Source organism: Strix uralensis, chromosome 7 (assembly GCF_047716275.1).
Source record: "Strix uralensis isolate ZFMK-TIS-50842 chromosome 7, bStrUra1, whole genome shotgun sequence".
Taxonomy (NCBI): Eukaryota; Metazoa; Chordata; class Aves; order Strigiformes; family Strigidae; genus Strix; species Strix uralensis.
In genome coordinates this window covers 12527175-12551177 of record NC_133978.1, presented here as the reverse complement: position 1 = coordinate 12551177, position 24003 = coordinate 12527175, and the positions used below count along the sequence as shown (strand labels likewise).

The window sequence follows — 24003 nt, the reverse complement described above, 5'->3', positions numbered from 1 at the left end:
AGTTCTTCCCTGCACCATATCCCCCAACATCTCATCTAAACGACCCTTAAACACATCCAGGTGACTCCACCACCTCCTTGGGCAGCCTATTCCACTGTCTGACCACTCTTTCTGTGAAAAATTCTTTCCTAATGTCCAGTCTAAATCTCCCCTGATGGAGTTTAAAGCCATTCCCTCTTGTTGTATCGCTAATTACCTGTGAGAAGAGACCAGCACCAACCTCTCTACAGTGTCCTTTCAGGTAGGTGTAGAGAGTGATGAGGTCTCCCCTCAGCCCTCTCTTCTTCAAACTGAACAGCCCCAGCTCCTTTAATCTCTCCTCATAGGATTTGTTCTCCAGGCCCTTCACCAGCTTCGTTGCCTTCCTCTGCACTCGCTTGTATCTCTCTTGTATTGAGGTGCCCAAAACTGGACATAATACTCAAGGTGTGGCCTCACCAGTGCAGAGTACAGGGGGACTATCACCTCCCTACTTCTGCTGGTCACACTATTTCTAATACAAGCCAGGATGCCGTTGGCTTTCTTGGCCACCTGGGCACATGTTCAGCTGCTTGTCAATTAGAACCCCCAGATCCTTTTCTTCCACACAGCTCTCCAGCCACACCTCCCCAAGCCTGTAGCGATGCATGGGGCTGTTGTGGCCCAAGTGCAGGACCTGGCACTTGGCCTTGTTGAAGCTCATCCCGTTAACGTTGGCCCACCGATCCAATCTATCCAAGTCTCTCTGTAGAGCCTCCCTATCCTCATGCAGATTGACACTACCGCTTAACTTGGTGTCATCTGTGGATTTACTGATGATACACTCTATGTCCTTATCAAGATCATCAATAAAGATGTTGAACAGAAATGGTCCCAACACCGAGCCCTGAGGAACACCACTTGTGACGGGCCGCCAACTGGATTTAGCTCCATTGACCACCACTCTCTGGGACTGTCCATCCAGCCAGTGCTTGATCCAGCAGACCATACGCTCATCCAGGCCATGGGCAGCCAGTTGTTCTATGAGAATTCTATGGGGAACTGTGTCGAATGCTTTTTGAAAATCCAGGTAGACAATATCCACAGCCTTTCCCTCATCCTATAGTCGGGTCACCTTGTCGTAGAAGGAGATCAGGTTTGTCAGGCAGGACCTGCCTTTCATAAACCCATGCTGACTCGCCCTGATCCCCTGGTTGTCCATTATATGACTTTTAATGGCACTCAAGATGATCTGCTCCATGACCTTCCCTGGTACCGAGGTCAGACTGACAGGTCTATAGTTTCCCGGATCCTCCTTTCTGCCTCTGTTGTAGATGGGTATATCCTCCTTTTCAGATCTGTAAAAGCTGATCAACACTGGGTTAGATCCTCTAATTCTTAATACCCTGTTTCATACACTTCTGTAAACTGGAAGGGAAAGTGGTGGTTATTGGGAGGGTATAAACTCAGAAATCAAAAACTGAGGAGTAAAGCTGATTTTTTTTTTTTTTTTTTTTCTTGAATAAGGAATGTTACTTAATTTATTTGCTGACTTTATTTTGTCCCTTCTCCTTAGGGGTCTCTTGTCCACCACGTTTTTGACGGTTAGTTATAAAGTCATAAGAAGTTCTTTTTTCCTCTTTTGATTTATTGTTGGGTCCAGTTGAACAGGATTATACATAACTGTATTCCTTTCCTGACTTTCAGTAAAGAAACATTATAGAACTTTTGCTGGGTGTTTGTAAATAACTACTTTTAAGGGGAGTAAGAGAAATTGGTCACAAAAGCAAGGAAGATCAGATATTTTCGTGCTTTCCTTTTTTGAGTAAACAAACTCTTATTTAAGGAAAACACAGTTTCCATGTTTTTGAGTGAGATTTAGAAGTTTAGTATTAGTGAGAAGAAGCTTAAGCAGGTGTTTAACTGACAACAAATACAGGAAAAACATATATTTGTGTGTAAGCATAGCAGGGAAAAAAAAAAGGAATTGTAAGTTTCATTAGCCAGAGACAGGACCATATTAGAATCATGATAAAACAGGGTAGAACCCAGGAACACAGTTCAAGGGGGAAAAATTCAAAAATTGCCACAGGTTAATGGAGTCTGTGGTTAGTTCTCTCAAGCCAATTTTGGATTTCATGCTATAGTGCAGTGGTTACTGGAAGTAACGTTTTGGTAGAAATTATGCAAGAGGTTGGGCTGGATGGTCAAGTTACGGCCTTTTTCAGACTTGAGATTTAAAGTCTGTTGTGATTACACAGTAGTGGCACTTGAGAGTCTGTTTCATCAGTTAACTGAAGCAAGTCTGTTATAAACACTTTATTCACTTGAACTGTAGTGGCATCCATGAACTACAAGGGAAGAAGGCGGTGGGGTGAGCTGGAAAAGGTTTTCTGTGTTTTGTTTGTTTTACAGACAGTAAAATTGAGAATCTACAGTTTGGTGGCTGCAGTGGATTCAATTACATTGGTAGCTCATACTGATAAAGGTGGACAAAGATCTGTGCCATGTTTCCAGGTTGGCTAGTCAGGTAGTCCAAGGCAGCAAGAATTGCTTCAAGAGCAACATGGTTGATCTTTTGCCCATGTCCCCTTCCACAGTGGAGTGTGTGTGTGTTGGTGGCATCTAACTGGGGCAGATGTGGGTGTTGGGTGGGAGTAGTGCTTGCCTTGGCAGAGAGTGTGTAAGTACAATGGAGACAAAGAGCTCCACCAAAAAAAAAGCTAGCTGAAAGTGTAGTATTTCCAGGAGATACAGGAATTAAAAAGCTGAGCTCCCTCCTCAGGTTCCACTTGTCGTTCAGGCAATTAGCTAAAGTTCGTTGTAAATGACACCTAAGATACAGTAGGAGAAATGGGAAGGCAGAAAATGTTCCTAAGCAAACTGGAAATGGAAGACTAGAAGCAATGAACTAGGATCATCCTCAGACTTCCAGAAGAAAAAGTCTTTAACAAATAAGGTCAAAGAATATACAAAATTGTAAGACAGAAGGGTATCATGGGAGATGTTGGAGACAGAAGATGGAATGAAAACACATTACTTATATAGCCTGCTAACCTGTGACTTTAGAGTCTGTCAGCTGGAAGTTTGAGGCATTTGTACAATAGTCTTCTTTAAGGCATTAATTGTATTAAAGGAGCAGTAAATGTTGTATTATGTCTTTGCAGTTGAAAAGCCGTTGCTGTTTGCCAAGGTGAATTGGGGTCTGGGAAGGAAATTGAGTGCGGACGTAGGTATTTCTGAATCATCCAGGGGAATAAGGGATGCATCCTTAGATTCACATCTCATACTTTATGCTCAAAAGCCACAAAGAATGTCTCTCAAAATCTTGAAAAAAGTAGTTTGAGTTCTTATCATTAAATTAAGGCATGCTCCACAGTGTCTTTTTGCACTTGCCGAAAAGAAACTAGATAAAATTGCGGTCCTCATAGAGTCATTATTTCTGGAGGTGATATGCTAATATATTATAAAATTCATTAATATTTTCTAAAAATGAAGAATCTGCATTTTGTATATGAGAATTTCTTCTAACTGGGTTGAAGCAGTTGCTTGTGGCATAAGGAGAATAAAACAAAGGTCTTGTTATGTTTAGAGATAAATGAAACTAACTTCTGGGCTGTGAGAAACCAGGGAGCATTAAGAACTTTCAGGGTACAAAGTTAATTTAATTCAACCTAGACTAGTTATGGTGAACCAATGTAGTCCTCTGGGAGTATGTGCTGGCCTCGGTTACTGCAGGCTGTAGTTGTATCCACTGTATTAGAGGCAGTAATGACAGCATCAGGGATATGGTAACTAACAAAGACCAGAATGAAGACCAAGACTGAGATTATCCTTTCTCCCAGCAGTTTATGGTGAGTTGGTAATCACTTAGGAGACTGTCCTGGAGCAGGGTTTAAAACATCTTTCACGGAGCTTTTTCAGCAAGTGTCCTGCCACTCCTCAGTTTGTGCCCTTCAAGTAAAGCCTCTGCAGAGCTGGTGGCTGACGTGTCTACGAGTCTCGTGTGTGGTGTTTGTGGTCTCTGAGCTCTGTGTGCTCACTCTTCTGTCTCCACAGGTCACTCTTCTGGATAGCCTTGCTCTATTAAGGTGAGGCTTGTAGCTGTATTTATTTTGCTTGGTTTTAACTTTCCTCCTGCAGGCAATGTGGTGAAGATGGAATAACAGATGTGTCCCCTTTCCCCCTGGTTTCTTACATGATTTCTGTACTCTCTAGTCTTTCAAGGCCATAGATGTGTGATGAGGGCCAGTCTATGTGGTAGCTCTAGGCTTCTAAACAGAAAGCTTACTGAAACAAGGCAAGGCTTCAGTCCAAAAACATTTACATTGAATGCAGCACTAAGTGTGCTATGCCCGAGGGAAACGTTTTCTTCTTGTGGTATTCTGGTCCTCTAGTTCAAGCAAGATGTGATTTAGGAAACTGTTTTTGACAGCTAATCTGCTAGAGCTCACACCTCCGTGATGGGGTGATGAGAGGAGCTGTGTAACCTTCTCATTATGGAAGCAGATCTGTTCCCGCTGTGTGTCACTTCTTTCCCGAGTGGGGAAAAACACAGACACCTAAACAGGGAGGGTTATTCCTTTTGCCATTTACCATGGCTCTAAAAGATTAATTCTTCTTTCAGCTGCTGCTTGAGAAAGCACTTTTTCTTTGCTTTTTCCTTCTTTCAGAAAGATGATAGAAGAATACAAGACACTATTGGATCTTTCGTGCGAAATAACTAGTCTGGTTGCCCAATGCTTAGTTCCAGAAAACAGTATGAGGAAATGAAGTGGTACAGTGACCAGTGTCTGGGCAGGCACCTTGCTCTTCTTTTTCCTGAATAGATAAGGCATTTAATTCAGCTGGCAAGCCTCCAAAGCAGAAAATTCTGTGCAGCTGTCAGCCTCTAGGGCTTCTGGAAAGATTTTGTGATTGATCTGCATATTGATTTCTTTCTTAAAAACATAGATAAATCCTGTTTGTACTGATCTGACAGGAGGTGGTTTCAGGAATAGCAGAGGGAGTTTGTCCTTCTGAGTGGGTATAAATGCTGTTACTTGGCCTCTGCCTGGTTCTTCTGTACATTGTGGATATGCTGATCAATTAACACAACAAAAATAAGTTGGTAATATGAGGTCCAGAACTTGAACTAAGGTGTTTAGAGGCTAAGGCTAAGGCAGTCTGCATTTCTATAGTGGTATGAGTTTCAACTTCTCTTCTTCCTGCCAGCTCATGCAGAGTTAGGAGCTGGCAGGAAGAAAAGACTGTTTCTCCTCTGTCTGAGGGGTATGTTCCATCGTTTGATTTAGTGTCAGCTGCTTGTGTCAGCTTGCATGAGCTAAAATCCCATGATCCAGTTCACTGGGCACCATTTCAATGCAATGAACACAGTCTGTCCCCCAAAGCATTTATGGTCACCTCAGTTATATTTATGTGACTAGGAAGAAGTGGAAGAAAAAACACATAACTTCATCAACAATGTTTTATTTTTAGCTAGAAATTTGATGGGATAGGAGAACTCTGCTGAAGCTTTTACTGAGAGTCCAAATTTTGTTTGAATCTGCCTCTGTACAGAGACAAAAATGATAGGAGAGTGAGTTTTTGCATTTCAGCTCAGCTTGTATTTCTTCTCATTCCCTTGGGGCTCAAATATAACTTGAAAACATACCTGGAATTTTGTTTCCTTACATTGTCTTGGGCAGGGGAGGAATCTGATAAGTTACTCTTGCTCTTACAAGCCCTTCAGAAATCCTAAAGGAATGTATTACTTCAAGAAATGCAATTGTTCTTGTTTGGTTTTGCAGTTTGGGGTGGGTTTTTGTTGTTTGATTTTTTTGTGGCATCATTTTTCTTAGAATAGATGGTGATGGATGAAGATGTATTCTACTGCTTAGGAGGAAAAAGTGATCTTCATCTCTGAACAGACCATCACTGCAGTCAGGAATAAGGTGAATTGGCAGTGATGGTAATGTATACTATCCTGTGTCCAGTCTTGGTGGGATGGTGCAGTGATTTTAGCCTTGCACTCAGTAAATGAAGACCTATAACTCAAAAACCATTACCTTGATACAAGTAGATTATCTCGCCTCTGCTATCTCACCATTGCAGTGGTGGTGAGTTAGTGTCTAGGAAGAAGTCCAGTAGTTCTGTAGACACCTAGACCACTGTACAATTTAGGAAAATATCTAGCTAGTATTTTTCAGGGAAGTTACATTTAATCTTGCATTTTCCAGTTAAATATTTAATTCTATTTTCTTTTCCTTGATAGCGGTCAGCAGCTTTATTTTTTCCCCTGCCCAAGGCAAATTCCTTCTTGGCCAACTCATTTTCCAAGAAGATGATGTTGTCGCGCTATTTCTCTAAATGAAACTGTGGTAATTAAAAAACAGTTTTCCAGTAATTCTTTTTGGTGTTAAGATCACTAGCAAGAAGTGGGAATGTATAATATATTACAAGATTGCTCATTCATACAAAAAAACCCCACAAACCCCCTATCTTTCAGTTAAAGCTTAGCTCCTATGTACAAGTTAGTAAAAAGAAATGCCTTACAGTACTGCTAAAGATTTGTTCAGAAATGTAATGACAATGTCTGCAAGAGCAGACCGAATGGTGTCAAAACTGAGTGAAGGAATTAACAAAGATAGCATGTCTTTCTGAACCTATTCCCATTCATCATTGGCAGAGGAGAGGTGGTTAGATCTAAAAGTCATCACTCTGAGAGATGTTGGGGGTGTGTGAACGAGACATTTGTCTTTCTAGAGTGTGTCAGTTCTGCGTTATACTTGTGTTCAGAGGCTGTTCTTGCTTGGTAAGATGGGGGTGGGTGAGTGGTGGGTTAGTGACTGATCTCAGCCTTGTGCCAGCAGGTTGCTTGCCTTTGTGGCAGCTGGCCTTCCAGTGCCAGATTACAGGTCTGAACAGCCATCCCCACTGAGGGTTGCCACAGATTGATGTACTGTTTCCTGTGTTGCAAGAGCCTGTCTCCACTTTATTACGATGACTAAAGGTCACTGAGACAGTTGAATGTTGAAATAAAATCCAATTCTTTCTTAAATACTATGTAGAAGGGTTACTTAAACGCATCTTTATTTTCAAAATAAGTCCATTTCAAAATTTGAAGGGAATTTATGGCAACCATTTTTAAATTCTAAGTTTGCTATAAACTAAAGATCATTTATCAAAGAAAAAATAAGATGCCTTACTAAATTATTTTCAAATAATGAAGAGTTAAAAAAAATTGTCCTGCTCATTAATGACAGCAGAAATAGGGAGGAATCATCTTTGTCTTTTGGAAGAAAATTCAAGTTGTTTAAAGGCACCAGGCATACCAAGTCTTATTGTTTTATAGGTGTACTAGTATATAGGTTTCATGAAGGGCAGTGTATATTACCTCACAGCCTCCAGCAGTGTTAGAGGTGGGGCAAGCTGGATGAAAATTACAAAGCTAATTACATTAAATACTTTCATAAGGTGAGATTTAAATATCATTTTGTATTCTGCCATGCAAACTGAAAATATGTACATGAGTCAGGTCTGGCCTTCTTGCTTACACCAGCTGACCATGAAGAACACTTTCTTAGGAAAATAACCGATTCATATGCTTGTTAAAAAAGTTGAAGTAAAATATTAAAAATTATGCAGCTGCTTATTTAGATCATGATTTAAAGTAGAATTACTTGAAACATAATGGAAATCCTTAGAAACATCCGTTGTAGTCAATATTTAGGATCGGATTTTAATTTAATTGCAGGATAAGCATATGCCTTGTTTTTAATGTTCTTTAGCATACATCACAAAATAGGGAATTCCTGTAAAAGGTGGGGAATTTAGCCATATTCTGTTTACATATCATTGAATCATGCCTGGACCTGCAAAAAAATCCCACAGAGTTTTATGGTTATAATTAGTTGTGCCAGTTGTCCTTTTCATGTACATATAACTAACAACACAGAAGCGCTGGCTGTAGCACTGAAAAGGAAGGAAATGGAAAATTAGCAGGCGTGAGAAATGAGATGAATATGCTTTCAAGAACAGCAATTACAGAACTAGGTAGAGCGTGTTTGATAGCCATCTGAATGCGTGCCCCTTGGGAAAAGAAGGCAACATAGTCAAGGGCATAAGGCAGAGGAAGAGCTCTGACAAAGATGGAGTCAAGCACCCTCCTGCTACCACTATTCTGTGACCTATGAAGGAGCAGCAGGGATAAATCTTGGAAGGAAGAAAAATCAGCCCTTGTGGTAAAGGCAGGCATTTATCCTAGCCTAGGTAAGGGATAACTAACACCTGCATAGGATCTTGGAAATGGGGGGAGGAAAGAAGGGTAGAGTTGGTGACATCAAAGAATAACTCATCCTACCACAACAGCAAAGAATTTGTGAATGCCAGGGAAATGGGGATGGGGGGGACTGTCAGCTGTAGAGGCAGAAGTTAAGTGTGCAAAAATCACAAATTAAAACCTAATTCTCTAGTAGGTGAATCTAGTGTGTTAAAATTATGAATATTGAAAGCATGTACTGAGCTCTGTGAATGTGAAAAGAAGTGTTTGTATCTCCTTCAGGTATGCAAAAAGTAGTAAAGGCCATATTTTCCAAAAATTGATGTGACAGTAATGGTTATATCAACCAACATTGATGAACCTTTCCAGGGAAATAATGAATGTGTACAAATGTGAAACAAGATTAAGAGTGGATATTAAAATCTGCTTTTTAAAACCATAATTTAAAATTATTTGAAGCACTTTAAATCCATGTCTTCCATAGTGCACAGGGGCATACTACTGTCCATTTTAGTCCCAGTCTATGAGATGCTAATTTAATTACAGACTCAACCTTTGCCATAGCTGTAGTGTTCCTCAGTATATTTGTCGTGCTAAAAGTCCCCTTGAAAAGCAGGGGATTTCAACAAACACTTGAGTAGATAGCAGCAAAAACCAGCAAATAAACCAAAACCCACATTAAATTGAGCCACTTTTGGCCTTTCAACCACAATTAGGCATGTCACTCTGAAGTATGTGGATGTGTTTGGTATATACGGAACACAAAGCTTGCTTATACAAAAAAGGAAGCAGACGGAAAACTGCAGTCATGAGGAGCGACAGGGAAGTAGTCTTGGAATATATGGGTTTTGGGAAGGCAGCTGATGGGAGTTAGCATGGCTACAGCAAGGTGAATGTTGTGATGAATAGGCCAGTTAGCAAGGGTGTGCTGTGAAACCGAAACAGGGCTGCCGCTGCGGGCGGGAGGGTGTGGGCTTCCTGGCAGCGGACGAGAGCGGGTTTGGCTCGGTGGGGAGACTGGTGACGGTAAGACAAACAATTCTGTCTCTCAGTGGAGAGCTCTGACTTCTTACAGGATTTCAAAAGCTAACTTGTGTCAGTTTGGTGTATGCATCAGCGGGTTTCTAGCCACAATGCAAAATTATCCTGAATGGACAATTTAACCCACGTGATGAGTGGGAAATTTTATGCTTTTATGCTTGAACTTTCCCATCAGGAATGATGGTAGAGCCTAAGCATGTATATGACTTGAGGTTGGTTCAAAAAAAAAGAATACTTAGGTTTTCCTGCACTTGTATTTTATTGAAAAGTCAAATATTTCTGCCAAAAATCAGACTCATGTCTTGGAAAAAAATAGCTTAAGTGGAAAAAAAATAAAAATCAGTTGAACAGTTGCAACAAAACATTGTTCAACTGTTACCAGGTCACAATAAAGGAAAAAGACTGGGGCAGAACTGGATGACAGAGAGAAACACATGGGAGTGGCAGAAAGGAAAAAAGCAGCATGAAAAGAAAACAGACTGAAGGGACAGAAACTGGAGGTGACTACAAACACCAGGTGAGGAGATATCTAAAAAGCTGACCTAAATGAGCGTAATTACTGGCACAGACATACTGAGTAGGGGACACAGACAGCCAGCAATGGCAGAGGTTATGTATGGGTAGATTATGTGAAATAAAGATTAAGAATCAAAGAACATAAGACTAAAGATATTTTCTCTTATAGAAAGTGATGTGTCTTCAGCAGAATGGATGAGAGTATCTAGGCTGCAGATGCTATACACATTGGAAAAGAGAAAATACAGAAATTAACTGTTGCCATGCTCTGGAGTAGTGATCACTGATCCTCTCTGGTCTGAGGGCCAAAAACACTTTGCAGGTAACATCTTCCTATTTGCTCAACCAAAGTTGTGGAGATAGTGACAGCCTCCCTTGGTAGCGAGCAGACTTGGAGTCTTGCAGGCAATACTTCAGGCTCATCTGGCAAAGTCCTTTGTGCTATTTTTGGCACAATAGTTTTTAAGCAAGTGGTTGGTTGGCTTCTCCAAGCTCAGGATGAGAAATACAAGAGCAGGCTGAAAGGCAGAAGCATAAACCATTTAAAACTGCTCCCCTGGGCAGCCAGCAGAGCTTCCTACCACCTGCTCCATTTCCCCTCTGTGAGGTATTTGGGCATGCAGTGGTAAGGATACAGGGTTGTCTCATTTCCCATCACAGTAGCTGGAAGGCTCAGATTATTGTAACAGAGGAGACCAAGTAGCAGCCTGCCTCTTCCAAGCAGAAAACAAATGGGACATCCAAGTAGCACATGCTGCTTTCTTCCTTGGGGTGGATGGTAATGTTACAATGCAGTTATCTGTATTTAGAAAAATAAGTCTTTGTAAACACTCCTGTTGCCAATATTCTGTTGTGAATATTTCAGAAGAAAAATGGGTTTCTTTTGAGGTAGGTGTTGGCAGCAACTGTAGTGCATTTAACATTCCAATGCTTTTCCAGTTTAGTGAAATGAACATAGCTGGAAATGACAGTAGCCATCATGTGATGAAGTTCTTTTACGCAACTCGTTTCTTATCTTACCTGGTTCTGTATTCATTTTTTATTTTCTATCATGCACACAGGAAGAGAGGCAATTCACTGCCAGAAAGACATGAAAAATTCTTTGGGTATAAAGCCTTAGTAGGTTTGAGTTAATATGTACCTTTTATGAGTTTTTTTCATTTCTAGTTCACCTTTATGTTTAAGGAAGAAAGCCAGTTGGGTGAGGCAGCTGCCATTTTAGGACACAGAGATAAGATGCGCTCAGTGATGGGATTTTCCTTTTTTACTTTTCTGTTATCAACAAAGGTATCCGAATATCAACAGAGTCATTCTTGGGGGCGGCAGGGGGGTGGTGGTGGGGAGGGGGAGAAGATGGTAATTCTTTGTTAATAGAGAAGCATGAGAAGACCTTGAGTGTAAATTTCAGAAATAACCACCTTAAAATCAGTGAAATTAAAACTGGTTTGGGGAGTAAAAAGCTTTAAAACAGTCAGAAGAAGTAACAAGATTTTTTTGGTATGAGAGCTTTAACCATTTATCATTAGAGAGACTATGTCTTTTGGTTACAAACCAAGCTTTTTTTCTGTGTTACCACTAAAACATTCTGTTCACATGGTTGCCACCTATATATGGTTATGCTAAGTCACAAAATTGACTTGTCAGTAAAGCAAGACATTTCATTTCTTTTTCATTCAGGAAAACCAAAGCAATACAGCTTTTGGAAAAAAATCTTTCAATCATGTGTTCAGTGTACAATTTTTGTCTGTAAAAAAGGCGAATTAATTCAATAGTATAGTAGCATATGTAGTGATACATCTTAAAACACGTTATGGGGAAAATAACATGTTCTTTCCTTTCTTCCTTTCAAACTCCACACATGCATCCCTTGTTGCCCCATCTTTCCCAGATATTTCAGTAGGACCTGGGATTCTAAATACAAACAAAAAACCCCACCGAAAATATAATCGAGAATTTGGCTTGGAGTCAACTTGGTAGAAAAAGCCTCACTGACTTTAACAAGACCAAAATTTAGGATATTCTAATTTCCTAGGTTTTCACAGGCTTAAATATGTAGAACAAATAAAGATTTAAGTGATATTTGATTCAAGATTTAAAAGTGCAGTGGGTTGAGTTCTGTGGAATTAGGTATATATCAGTTTTTACTTTTGTAAATATCAAAGCCATACTGAGAATCTCTATTAACTGCTTATATCTAGACTCCCTTTGCAGTGATTCTTCTATATTGTGCAGTGTCACCATCTATACATGAGCTTGCCTAGAACTTTCTCAGAAAGTGTAATGGAGATAAAATACTGTAGTCACTGTGAGGTACATCCTTGCTTCACTATTCAGACAGCCTGATTGAATGTTGCAGAAAAATGACTCTCCTACCTATCCTTTCATGTGCCTTATTGACACTTCAGATCTTCAGCAAACCTTAGCAAGAAGGCTGACTAGCCTATTAAATTTCCCAGCTCTGTTTTACATGCTCAGTTTAGGTTGTTTATTGTTTGTTTGTTTCCTTGAAAAAGATTGTGTCTACTTGTTTTATGCTATCTGTGCAGATATTTAGTATATGCAGTGAGACTGTCACTGCTCAAAATCTCTCACTGGATATTTGAAAGAAAAGATGTAACAAAACCATCAGGACTTTTCTATACAGGGAAATCACTCGATATGTTGTTAAAATCAAGTAAGTGCTTCGCTGAGCAAGACTGGACAGAAATATATTCAAAGATTTTCTTGAATTGGAGTAGGATGGGCTGTGCCATGTAATTGACACAAACGCAAGTCTGAAATTCTTTGGTAACAAATCGACCTTGGTCTGCTAAACTGGGAAGTTGCTGATCAAATGGAAAACATTATTTCAGGAAAGCCAGTCTGAAAGGATTCTGTTCGTGCCACCGTAGATTTCGTTCTGTGCTCAAAGCTATGAGAGCCACACTTTCTTCTCCATTTAAAGTTCATCTGAAGCAATGTAATATTTTGCTGGTACATGGAAGCTGTAAATTTGATTCAGTTAATAAAATGGACTACAGAGATGTTTCTATATCAAAAAGTCCTTCCTATAATGCTAGTTTACATAAGTAGTTCTAGTTTATATATTTTATATAACTAGTTCTTTTTCTAAAATACTTAACTGATAAAATCTACTTCAGTAATAGTAATGACTGTTCCTTTTTTAGAGGGGAGTATAGAACTTCTCCACAAATTAAAGGATTGATTCTGTTAACCAGCAAAATGTTGGTTTTAAAAGTACAGGATTGAGGGTTCACATCCGTGTTTCAACTATTCAAAAGAAGCCTGAGGTCATCAAAACATTGACACTCTTGTCCTATTCATCTTTCTCTGTATCACTGACTGAACTGTAAAAGTACTTTCTGAGAAGCTTAGCAGTGATGTGAGCTAAATACCTTACTATAGTCTGAACAATTGAGGTGTGCCAATGGTAAGGCAGGGCTGTTCATAAAGCACTTTAAAGATAATACTATCTGTATCAAGTGTTGTTAGTGATATGATCCTAGAGCCTTGCTAATGTCAGCCTTGGCAAAAAAAGACTGTCAGGTATTAGAGGTCTTTAAAATATTTAGATATTGCTAGATAGGAATGTAGAAATAAGCTTTTGGGGATAAAATTGGTAGATAAAGGGGTGACCTGATTTGGATGGCTGCTGATCCAGTGCAAGAAACAAGCCAAATCCAAAACCTGAAATGTGAAACATTTGAAATTTAGGGGTGGGGGGGAGCGGAGAGGGCAACGTATGTGCATCTGAGTGAAGCCTTCTGTCCTGCTGCAATGCTGCAATTCCAAGTCTGAGTGGCTTCCAGGTCCCACTACACAGTTCACAGCATATTCTGGTATTTGAGACCCAAATCTTGTCAGAATAAGCTGTGAGAATTAAATGCTGCCAAACCAAAACTTTTGCCTTATTTAAGAGACTCAGGTCTGCAGTTGATCCCTGCGTGAAGGACCTTTTTTTTCTTTTTTTTAATGCACGCTCTCTGAACCTTGATATTGTGTTGAATTTGACGGACTTCTTAATCTTGACTGTTAACTGGAATCTGTAACAGACTTAATTATCCAGATATAATAGATACTGAGAAGTTAATAATAAACTCAGATATCTGATGCTTAACCAGCTGTCTTGTTAATTATGTTAACAACGCATTGGCAATTGCTTTGATTTAAACACTCTGGGTTTGGTTTGCCTTTTCAGTTCCAGTTCACTGTCCACACAGCTTCATTTCAGCTGTGCTCTCTGCCATTCCAAGCACCCAGAGGAGCACACAAGATCACCTAAGGAGGCTTCTGTGAACCACAGGACAAACAATCTGCAGCAGAACATCCCTGTATACTCTAACGCTCAAAGCCAGGTACTCCTTTTTAGCTGGTAGGACACTCTCTAACGCAGCTAACTGCTGCCTGATTTTGAGTAAACTGCTTCTTGTAATAGGAAGGGCTGTTTCTTTTCATCCCTTGAAGTGCAATACAAAGGCCAAATCTCCACCCATTCTGAACAGAGCATTCCTTTTGATTTACCTTATAAAAAGGTAAGGTTGCACTGGAGGTAGACCTGAATGCTGGTTCAGCCTCCTTGAAGACGTCTGGTGATTAGTTGGAAGGATGAAGCTTCTGGCACTATGTGGCTTTTTGTTTGTCTGTCTTTTGTGTGTCGATGCCTTTACTGCAGAAGGTACAGTATATTCTTCTAACACAATTGCCTCCTTTCTTTTCCTATTCTTTGCTTATTCTCTATGTTGATTTTAATTAAAGAAAACAAACAGAGCTTGACAACTAGAAAGAAAAGAATGAATTTAGGAAAGGACTTAGACTGCAGAATGTGTTTGCATATCGATGCTTTAGTTTGTACAGTAGTATTCCCTCTCTGTTACTTCCTGTTGCATGTAGTACAACTTGATTAATTTTTACCTTAGTCTGTGTTCTGAAACCCGCTCCTTTGAAAAAAATTCCTGTTCTATTTTTCCAGTAGATAACAATCTGCCAATATAAAAATAATTTATTTTCTGGATACTGAGAAAAACATTAATGGAAAAAGTTTCTACCCTTATGGAGAAAGGGAATATGAAACAGTGAGGTCACCAGAACTGGAGTAAATGAGAAGTTCTTTATACAGTAGTGAAACAGGCAAAAGTAGCTCTTCTGATGACTTTTTTTTTTTTTTTTTTACCACTGATATTATGCACTTTAATTATTACTGTATTACTTTGTGGCACTCAGTTACTATTTTGCAGTATTCCAAAGTGCACAAATTCACAGAGCAGTTTAAATCTTAAAAACAGAGGTTTTTTCCATCTGTCTATGGAGAAGTCATTCTGGGTTTGCAGGGAGACAGTTTAGTAGGATTTTAAAAGTGAAAGGTGTAACTTTTAGTTACCTGTTCAGATTTGATGCTTGATGTTATAAATCTCAGGGACCCACCATGGTTGATCCATGGTATTTATTTTACACAAGATGTAGAGAATGAATATGAGGTAAGGACAAACAAGTAAGCTAAATGTCCAAAGGTCAGGAACAGCAGATTTGCCATGCTTCATATTTTCTAGAATCACTTTATGTGTAAATATAAGTGTGGAGAAACATGTGGAAGCCGTCTTTCAAACTGGTCAAGTCAGCTGCCCAGAGTCTGTTCTAAGTGGTAGAGCTGTTTGTCAGACCTGTGGTGAGGGGGAGTGAACACTACAACAATGTTGTCATATATGTACCTGAAGTCCTTCTCCTCCCTTTGCATTTTCTGCTTCTATTCAGGCTTCCCAAGCCACTTGAGGGACACTTAAGGAATAGTGCAAAGGGAGTTGGAGAATATCTAGATGTGTCTTCAGGAGCATAGCAGAAGCTAGTCCAGGAAGGACAGGAGACAGCAACACCAAATAAGACCCAAATGAATACACATGGGATCCTATAATAATGTTCCCTTTTGTTAATGTGTGTCCTACGGGTTTGGTGCTTCTCTGGGTCAGAAGGTGGGGAAGAAACATACAAAAAATGCTGTCCCTTATCCATAAACATGCTGATGGGAAAGTAGAAGTACCTGGGTGTGCAAGATTAATGTACTTTTTATGTAAAACCTGATATGTCAGAATGAAATGATGGTGACAAGACATCTCAAACCCCTTGGATGCTAGAGTAGCCACCATCACTAGCTTGGCTGTAGAACTGTACCACAGGGATTTCCAGAAACATTGAGTTTATGTGAGATTTTGTTGATGAGAAATCACCTACCTCTGTCCTTTCTGCTCTACTTCTGCTCCAGAGTCAACCTTTCTCCTCCCTCTGTGTCCAGCACATAATGTGTCAAGTGCAATCAACAGTTCTCTTATGTAGGTCTATTGGGGAGGGAATAGTTAAATGGTTTTGCCCATCCAAAGCAATTTATCCTACACTCCTGTGCATATGGACCCAGAGATACTCTTTTTTCCTGTTCATAATCTTTTATATTTTCATTGAGTGATATAACTATAAAAAGAGTGCAGAGTCTCTTTCTTAGGTTGACTGCTGGAATTTGCCGCTTGTATTGCCTGCCAACATGTGACATTTCAAAGGGTAAAAATCTTCACAATGTATCAGGAATATCTGCTAGTAATGATGGAAAAGAACAAATTAATTCCTGTTCTATGCTACGGAAAAAGCTATACACAGATGTAAAAATCAGTCATGATGACCCTATGTTTCACAGATCTCTCTGCATAAGGATTTCAGTGGTAAATACGGTAATCAAAATGTCTGTGGGCTCTAACCCATTTGGTGTATATGTTCAGCTATTTGCATTATCTGTCTCCACTGGTAATGTATTATTTTTCACCCTTAGGTCGGAAGGTTAAGAAAGTGTGCTGCTTAAATCTGCCCAAACTCAACAAAAAAGTGCATAAAGGTAATAAGATTTAAGGTTTCATTACATTAATTAGGTAATCATTATAGGTAAGTCACAGCACTTAGAGATTTTGTCATCTGCACTTAGAGATTTTGTCATCTGCAGACTTCACAGAATTTTCCATGCAGCTATTATTTTCATTGTACCGCTGAGAAATTGTTCTCTTTTCTCAGTCACATTATGGAGAGTTTGGATTGGGAAGAAGTAAGTGTAGTAGAGAATCAATTTAATGCTCACAGTGTAAAACAATCAAGAGAAATATGATCTAGTCTAATCAAAGCATAAAGTGTTCATATTGGTTCCTGCTTTGTAGAAGGTCCTACTCTGAGGGCAGGAAGAATAGTATCACAGCATAGTTCCTCATTCATAAGAACAGAGGCTGCAAAAGTGAAGTTTTATGGTAGCTTTGCCCTGCTGTATTCCGTCACCATCTGTCTGTGGCTGCACCTATCTCCATGTTTTGAGAAATCAACCAAAGTGTGATTCTGTAAATTCCAGAAACTTCAGATTTTGAACCCACAGCCCTACCAGGAAAGAATTACTTGAGATGGAAGTTGTTCTATATATGGGTGTCTACAGGCTGCACAAGTAAAAGTGTACTTGCATTGAAGTATTTAGAAGCCTTTTCTAGCTAAATGTGTTCCCTGCCTAGAGCAAGTGGAAGGGGCCAGCTACCCTGTAGTCTCTTGAGACCATTTATTCTAAGGGGTAATGCAGGAAAGCCGTAGCCTTCAAAGTGAGGGCAAAGCATTGTGTTGCTTTTTGAAGTAGCTGCATTCTGGATAGGAGTTTAAAATGGTACAATTGTCCTTTCAGAAAACCAATCTTCACTGTTTTTTTTCTTTCTTTTTCTGACTGCCTGGTGCCTAACTGTGAACTGGTAGTCAGATGAAAATACTTCCAGCTACAAGCTCAGTGTTTCCTGCCTGTGTACCTTTTTGTTTACTTAAAATACCCTGTGTACCTGCACAAGGCTTCAACCAGCTTCATTTGCTTGGCTCTGAAACAAGATAAGGCAAGGAGGAAGTAATTCAGCTGCTGGGAGTTAACTTAGCTTCTTGTTCAGATGGACAATGGAAGAATTAAATCTAATTTTCCAGTTCTACTTAGAGCTACTTTTGATAGCAAAAGAAAGATTTCCTGCAGAAAGAATCAGTGTTTTTTAAAGCAGTTATTGGAATTTCTGCCATCATATCAGTGCTTTCACTGTATAAATGATAGTTTTGGCAGTCTTGCCCACTTTCATATATCCATACTATGGTGATTCGGCACCATCACTAGCCCAAAACCACTCAATTTACTTCTTTCTGTATGTCCATAGTATCCCTGGTTTCAGTGAGACCCCATTAAAAAGAGCTAAACCATGAACAAGTCTAAGATAAAAAGATTAGCTATGCTCTGTAGAATAACAACATTTTATGTCTTAAAGTTTCTAAATTCATTAAAATGGCTAGCTGATAACTTTCATTAAAGGTACAGAATTTGATCTAAAATAGTCTATTTCCTATTTGCTTATTTACCCTCTTCTAATCTTTTAATCATAAAATTACTAATTTGAAATTCCCCCTGAATTGATTCCAGCTGATAAAGTACTTTAAATGCTTTATTCCTTTTTGTATTTAGGTAACCTAGGTGGAAATCCTTGTGTTTGTCTGCAGTTTTCCTTTAGCTGGTACTTTTCTTTCCTTTCCGGTATCCCAGTGCTGAATCATGGGCTTTGTTTTATAGGCAGTCCCATTGGTATCAGGGGCAGTGAACACATTGCTGATTTATGCCTGTGGGTCAGGGTCTTATAGCCGCTTGAGGCTTCTTTCTGATTTAACTAGTAAATGTAATAGCAACTGAGGACTTCAGCTATAAACTGTCCACAGCAACAATAGTGGGTTCCCAGCCCATCCAGAAGGATTAGAGAATGCAATGATGAACACAGAGGTGGTTCTTGTCACTCTTGGCCTGAGATGGATCATGTGTCCTACCTGGCTAAATCTATAACCTTTCCAAAGTAATGAGATTTCATGCAATGAGCATAGCTATTACTTTTCAATCTGAGGTACCTTCAGCTATCCGACAAAATAGCAGGTGTTTCAGGCTTTTTTCATGCAACAGGCATGAAATCTCTCTGATAAAAAACTCTCCCAAACAGAATGTTCCTTTGAAAGCAGGCTGCTGTTTCCCATGTGTAAAATACAGTGATACTGGTCTCACAGAGCAATGGAAGGTACTATGCTGAGAGGGAGAAGGAAGTATGAGAAAGCACTTCATTAAAACCTGTAAATTCACCACAAAGATTTACAAAGGAAATATGAAACACCTTGCTCTGTTGCAGACCCGGTAATCATAGAATGGTTTGGGTTGGGAGGGACCTTAAAGATCATCTAGTCCCAACCCCCCTACCATGGGCAGGGACACCTTCCACTAGGCCAGGTTGCTCAAAGCCCCGTCCAACCTGGCCTTGAACACTGCCAGGGAGGGGGCAGCCACAGCTGCTCTGGGCAACCTGTGCCAGTGTCTCACCACTCTCACAGTGAGGAACTTCTTCCATCTATCTATTCTAAATCTACCTTCTTTCAGTTTAAAACCATTACCCCTCATCCTATCCCTACACCCCCTGATAAAGAGTCCCTCCCCAGCTTTCCTGTAGCCCCCTTTAAGTACTGGAAGGCCGCTATAAAGTCTCCCCGCAGCCTTCTCTTCTCCAGGCTGAACAACCCCAACTCTCTCAGCCTGTCCTCATAAGGGAGGTGCTCCAGCCCCCTGATCATTTTTGTGGCCTCCTCTGGACTCACTCAAGCAGGTCCCCGTCCTTCTCATGTTGGGAGCCCAGAGCTGGACACAGCACTGCAGGTGAGGTCTCATGAGAGCGGAGTAGAGGGGGAGAATCCCCTCCCTGTACCTGCTGGCCACACTTTTCTTGATGCAGCCCAGGACACGGTTGGCTTTCTGGGCTGCGAACGCACATTGCTGGGTCATAGTCAGTTTTCCGTACACTAATGCCCTCAAGTCCTTCTCTGCAGGGCTGCTCCCAATCCACTCTTCGCCCAGCCTGTATTTGTGCGTGTTATTGCTTCAACCCATTTGCAGGACCTTGTTGAACTCCATGATGTTTGCACGATCCCACCTCTCCAGCCTGTCCAGGTCCCTCTGGATGGCACATCCCTTCCCTCCAGCGTGTCAACCACACCACACAGCTTGGTGTCATCAGCAAACTTGCTGAGGGTGCACTCAATAATAGTTGATGATCGCTGCTTGTCCCCTGTTAGGCTCCTCCCCAGTTCTCTGAGCACTCCAGCCTGCTTACTGTAACCATCTTCTATCCCCAGCTGCATGCAGCCAAGCCTTTTTTAGGTCAGGCATTGCTGTTTATTTGCTTTTGTACAGGGTGCACCTGTCTGCTGCAAATGACTGCTTGTTGCTGTTACAAATCTGCTTATATGAAAATGCTTGATCTGCATCCGTTTTGACTCCTACTCCAGATGTAAAAGCTTAGAGCTAATGCAGCAACTGCCCAAAGCTAAACACAGCGTTTTGTTTCAGATGCAGTTCTGGTCTGGAGTTGTACAATGTTGGCTTGGTTTTGTATTGTCGTTATGAGCTTTCTGTGTGATTTGTTCTTCCATGTTGCTGTCTTTTCTAGGGGAATGTTACTTGCTTTATACGGTCTGCAGGCAAAGCACACTCACTGACTTTTTCAGTGTTACTCTGCACTGTTCTTTGTGCTAGGCATCTGGCATGGGAAAGCTGCAAAAGCTACTTGGAGGCTAACTCAGTGCAGCTTAAGGAGGGGGATAATTTAACCATACTGGCTACTTTTGAAGCAAAACCACTGATTTTCTAGAACTTTGTTCTTCCATCAGAAACAATTACTGCCCCAGAAAGCAAATATTTCAAGCTAATGTCAGCCTGTGGCTTCTTTCCAGGAAAGATGGTGAATGTGATGATAGTAAAAGGAAGATACTGTGTAATGTGTTGATTGTGGGACTCGACTTCTAGAGAGAGAGAGAGTACTGCCCCTGTGTCTGTGAAGCCCTTCATCTGGCTGTGGAAACTTTCAGCAGCAGCAATCATACTTTCGGTGATTGTGTACCCTTGGTACAGGGGAAAAAAAGCTGCTGGGAATGAGTGATCTCTAGCAATCTAATGAAGGGAAAAAAAAAAAAAAACCAACCTGGCATCACATTCCTTTTTATTTTCAGATCACTGATAATCTAAACTTGCCCATACAAACATGGCTCAGCTTCAGATATCAAAGTTTTGTGCCGTTATTCACACTCCCACTTAAACATCTCCATTTTCTCTTCTTTATATCTTTGTTTTACAGGTATAAATTTCAAAATGACTCAGATGGAAATAAGGAAACACTGCAAGCCTTGTACTCAGCGAGGCCATCTGATGGCTTCTGGACCCCTTCCACAGTTAAAATGAGCAGACTGTGAGCAGGGTGAAAAGCATCTGCCTGCCAGCGCTTTACTTGGTTGAGGGCCCTCCTTTCACAGATAGGACATGACTGTATATTACTTTATTTTTTTGTTTGGAAAAGGCTTCAGTCAGTACTGTTTATTCATTCACTCAGGCTCCTTCATCTTGTTAACATTAGCCTGGCAACTAAAGAGTCAGGCAAAGCTGTCTGGCTGCCACTGGACTTTGTGGCAGTTCCATATTCCTCTGCACCAAACAGGGATTTAGCTCCTCATATAAGAGAAAGAGGAGAGCTGGCTGAGGAGCTGGCTGAATCACTTTGGTTTGCATTTTTGGACTGCCTCAAAGGTGGGAAAGGGCTGATGTTATTGTTTCTAGTTATGAGTATATATGCATATTTAATCTTTTCTGTGAATGATTTATATTGACAAAATTAGTTTGTTTGTAGCTAAGCACATGATGATTTTTCCCGCAGCCTTTGTTCTCAATGCTTGAAATCCACTTGGAAGTGAATTTCTAGCGAGTGAGAAAGAGCTCATCATTTAGAAAGGGGCTGAGAAACTAGATAAGCAGGTTTTTAAAATAGTGGTAAAGGACCAGATTCAAGTACAGTGGTAAACTTTGCAATATCTCCTCTAGGGGTTTAAATCTGGCTTTAAAAGCAAAGGGGACCATTCTTTAACTTCCCAGAATGTCATCAGGTGGTTATTAAACAGCATACTGGAAAGGTGTTAAAGCTAATCACATTAAATCTCTTCTTTCTGAAGCCAGAAGGCAGCTGTTCTTTTAAGACACCAGAGTTGTGTGACCACCTTAATAAATAAAACTTACTGGAGCTTGAAATAAAGTTAAGAATAATACCAAAGGGCTGGATAACAGAGAAACTGAAGCACCCTCTGCTGACGTCATTAGCAATGACTGGGTTCTTCACTCACATATCTTCTGTCCTTCTCTAACTGTCCCCTGCATATGCTGCTAGTTCTCTACCTGGGTGTGCCCTTAAACCAGAATTACTTGGACATTCATAAATTTGGTTTTCCTTCTAGTGAATATGAGGAGGAGCAGAAATCTTTTCTGCTGTTGGGCAAATTGCAGATTGCAAATAGCAATTTTTCCCTCAGTACTCATAGTAATGCTGTTTCTCTTAACATAATATTCTGTATGATAGAAATGGTCTCGGTGCCCTTCAGAATTTGAGGGAGTTGAATGGGGACAGTCAGAGGCCTGTTGTAACCCACACAGGCAAATGCAGTTTCCAAGGGTCAAGTTTGTGGGCACTTGGGTGTGGCCATGCTCTCTTATTGGCAATGTTTCTATTGTACTGAGCAATTGAACCTATTTTTGAGTCTTCTGTGTGCCTGTTATTATTTTATTTTCTTTTTGGTTTTGAGATTAGATAGATCTGACTCTCAGCTTCTTATTTTTGAAGAGCTTACCATGCATAGCATTTTTATATTGAGAATAAAGGAGCTGCCAGTCCTTCTCACAAGATCTGAGTCAGAAGGTTGGTGAAGGAGCTGCGTTTGATTGTTCTGCTGCTGATCACTGGGCAAACATTTTATTTTTATTTTGTCTTTTGAAGCTCGCAGAAGGAATCCATAGAATGCGAATGACAAGTAAATGTAAAAAGCATTTTTGGTATTAAATGTGTTTGCAGCAGGGTTTTACTCTGTAAAATATGGCCATGTGTGTTTACAGCTCTGTATAAAGTATTGCGAACAGGTATGAAGATTCTGTTCTCTAATGTGAGTTTAAGTCCATTTCTTTTGCATCTGAAAAATGCTGTATGGTTTTTCTCTTTGCCCCACATCCTTCAACCAGTGTGGTCCACATTCTCCAATCCTCCTTCAGGCAAAATGTTCTCTCTGATAGCAAAAATATAAGCCCCAAAGACTGTTAGCACAATTGGAGAAACACTCTGGGTCTCTGGAGGGATGCAGGGACATCATCCAATGCACTGGAGTATTTTTACTCACTTAGTTTCCCAAACTGGCCTCAACTTAAGGTTGAGGGCTACTCAAATTAAAAATGTTACTTGTGTGAGGTTCTGGTCTGGACTGAACAGACTAAAGCAGGAATCCTCAAATTATTTCAGCATGAATTGTGACTGCTGCCCAAACATGTTTTTTTGCCTTGTCTAGAGGTATTGGGATGTCATGTGTCAGCCTCTGAAGGTGATTCGTCAACAGAGTTTGACTTTTATGTACCAGGCCATTTTCCTCATCTGGTAGAACAGAGCTACCATCTGATGATGACTTCACTTACAGGCATCTGTTCTTCCTTTTGTTTTCCTTTCATTTCTGTGTATATTTGTTTGGCATTACCTGAGGAGAAACATATTTGCTCAGTGGCTTTTCAAAGTACACAAGCTGTATGCTTATATAAAGTAGTAAATTTAGCTTGTCCAAGCTGACAAATGCATTTGTTTGTATCTTGTGTTTTTGTATGCATTTGGCTGTCAAGCATGAAAATTGCACAGCCTTCAAGTTTCAGTAAAGATGTTCCTGAAGTATCTCTATAACTGCCAGAACAGATGTTGGATCCTGGTCCGACCTTGTCAACTAAGGGAGTCAGGTGGCCCCTCACTTTGTTTAGAGTTTAATACCACCAGCTAACACCAAATCAGTCTGTCTTATTTGGCACTATGACTGTGAATTGTCAGGAGCACAGGAGAAATTATCCCTGCTGACAGAGAGTGTTGGGGCAGGGGCAGGTTTTGGGATCTCATCTTTCAAAGTGGATAGTAGAAGAAATAAAATTATGTATTCTTCACACAAAATATGGTCCCAAAATGTGTAATGGGGGCTTCTGCTGTTGGCTTTTCAGCTCTCTAGACTGTGTGGCCCACAACTGATGCAAGGGCCTGGGTATAGTTGAAGAAGTCAGGATTTTAGCTCTGGACAAGTTATGTTTATCCAAACTATGGTCTACCGAGGCAATT

At 40.4% G+C, this 24003-nt stretch overlaps 1 long non-coding RNA gene across 2 annotated transcripts; it reads left to right on the top strand.

The window, feature by feature from the left end:
* Positions 1-452: 452 nt before the first annotated feature.
* LOC141945818 (uncharacterized) lies at positions 453-23481 on the top strand. Of its 2 annotated transcripts, XR_012629619.1 has the most exons (5): positions 453-9776; positions 9945-10097; positions 13974-14130; positions 16584-16646; positions 20965-23481. It is a non-coding gene; the product is annotated as an uncharacterized LOC141945818 (long non-coding RNA). The 2 variants fall into 2 exon arrangements; XR_012629618.1 differs by having other exon boundaries at positions 453-10097.
* Positions 23482-24003: the final 522 nt, after the last annotated feature.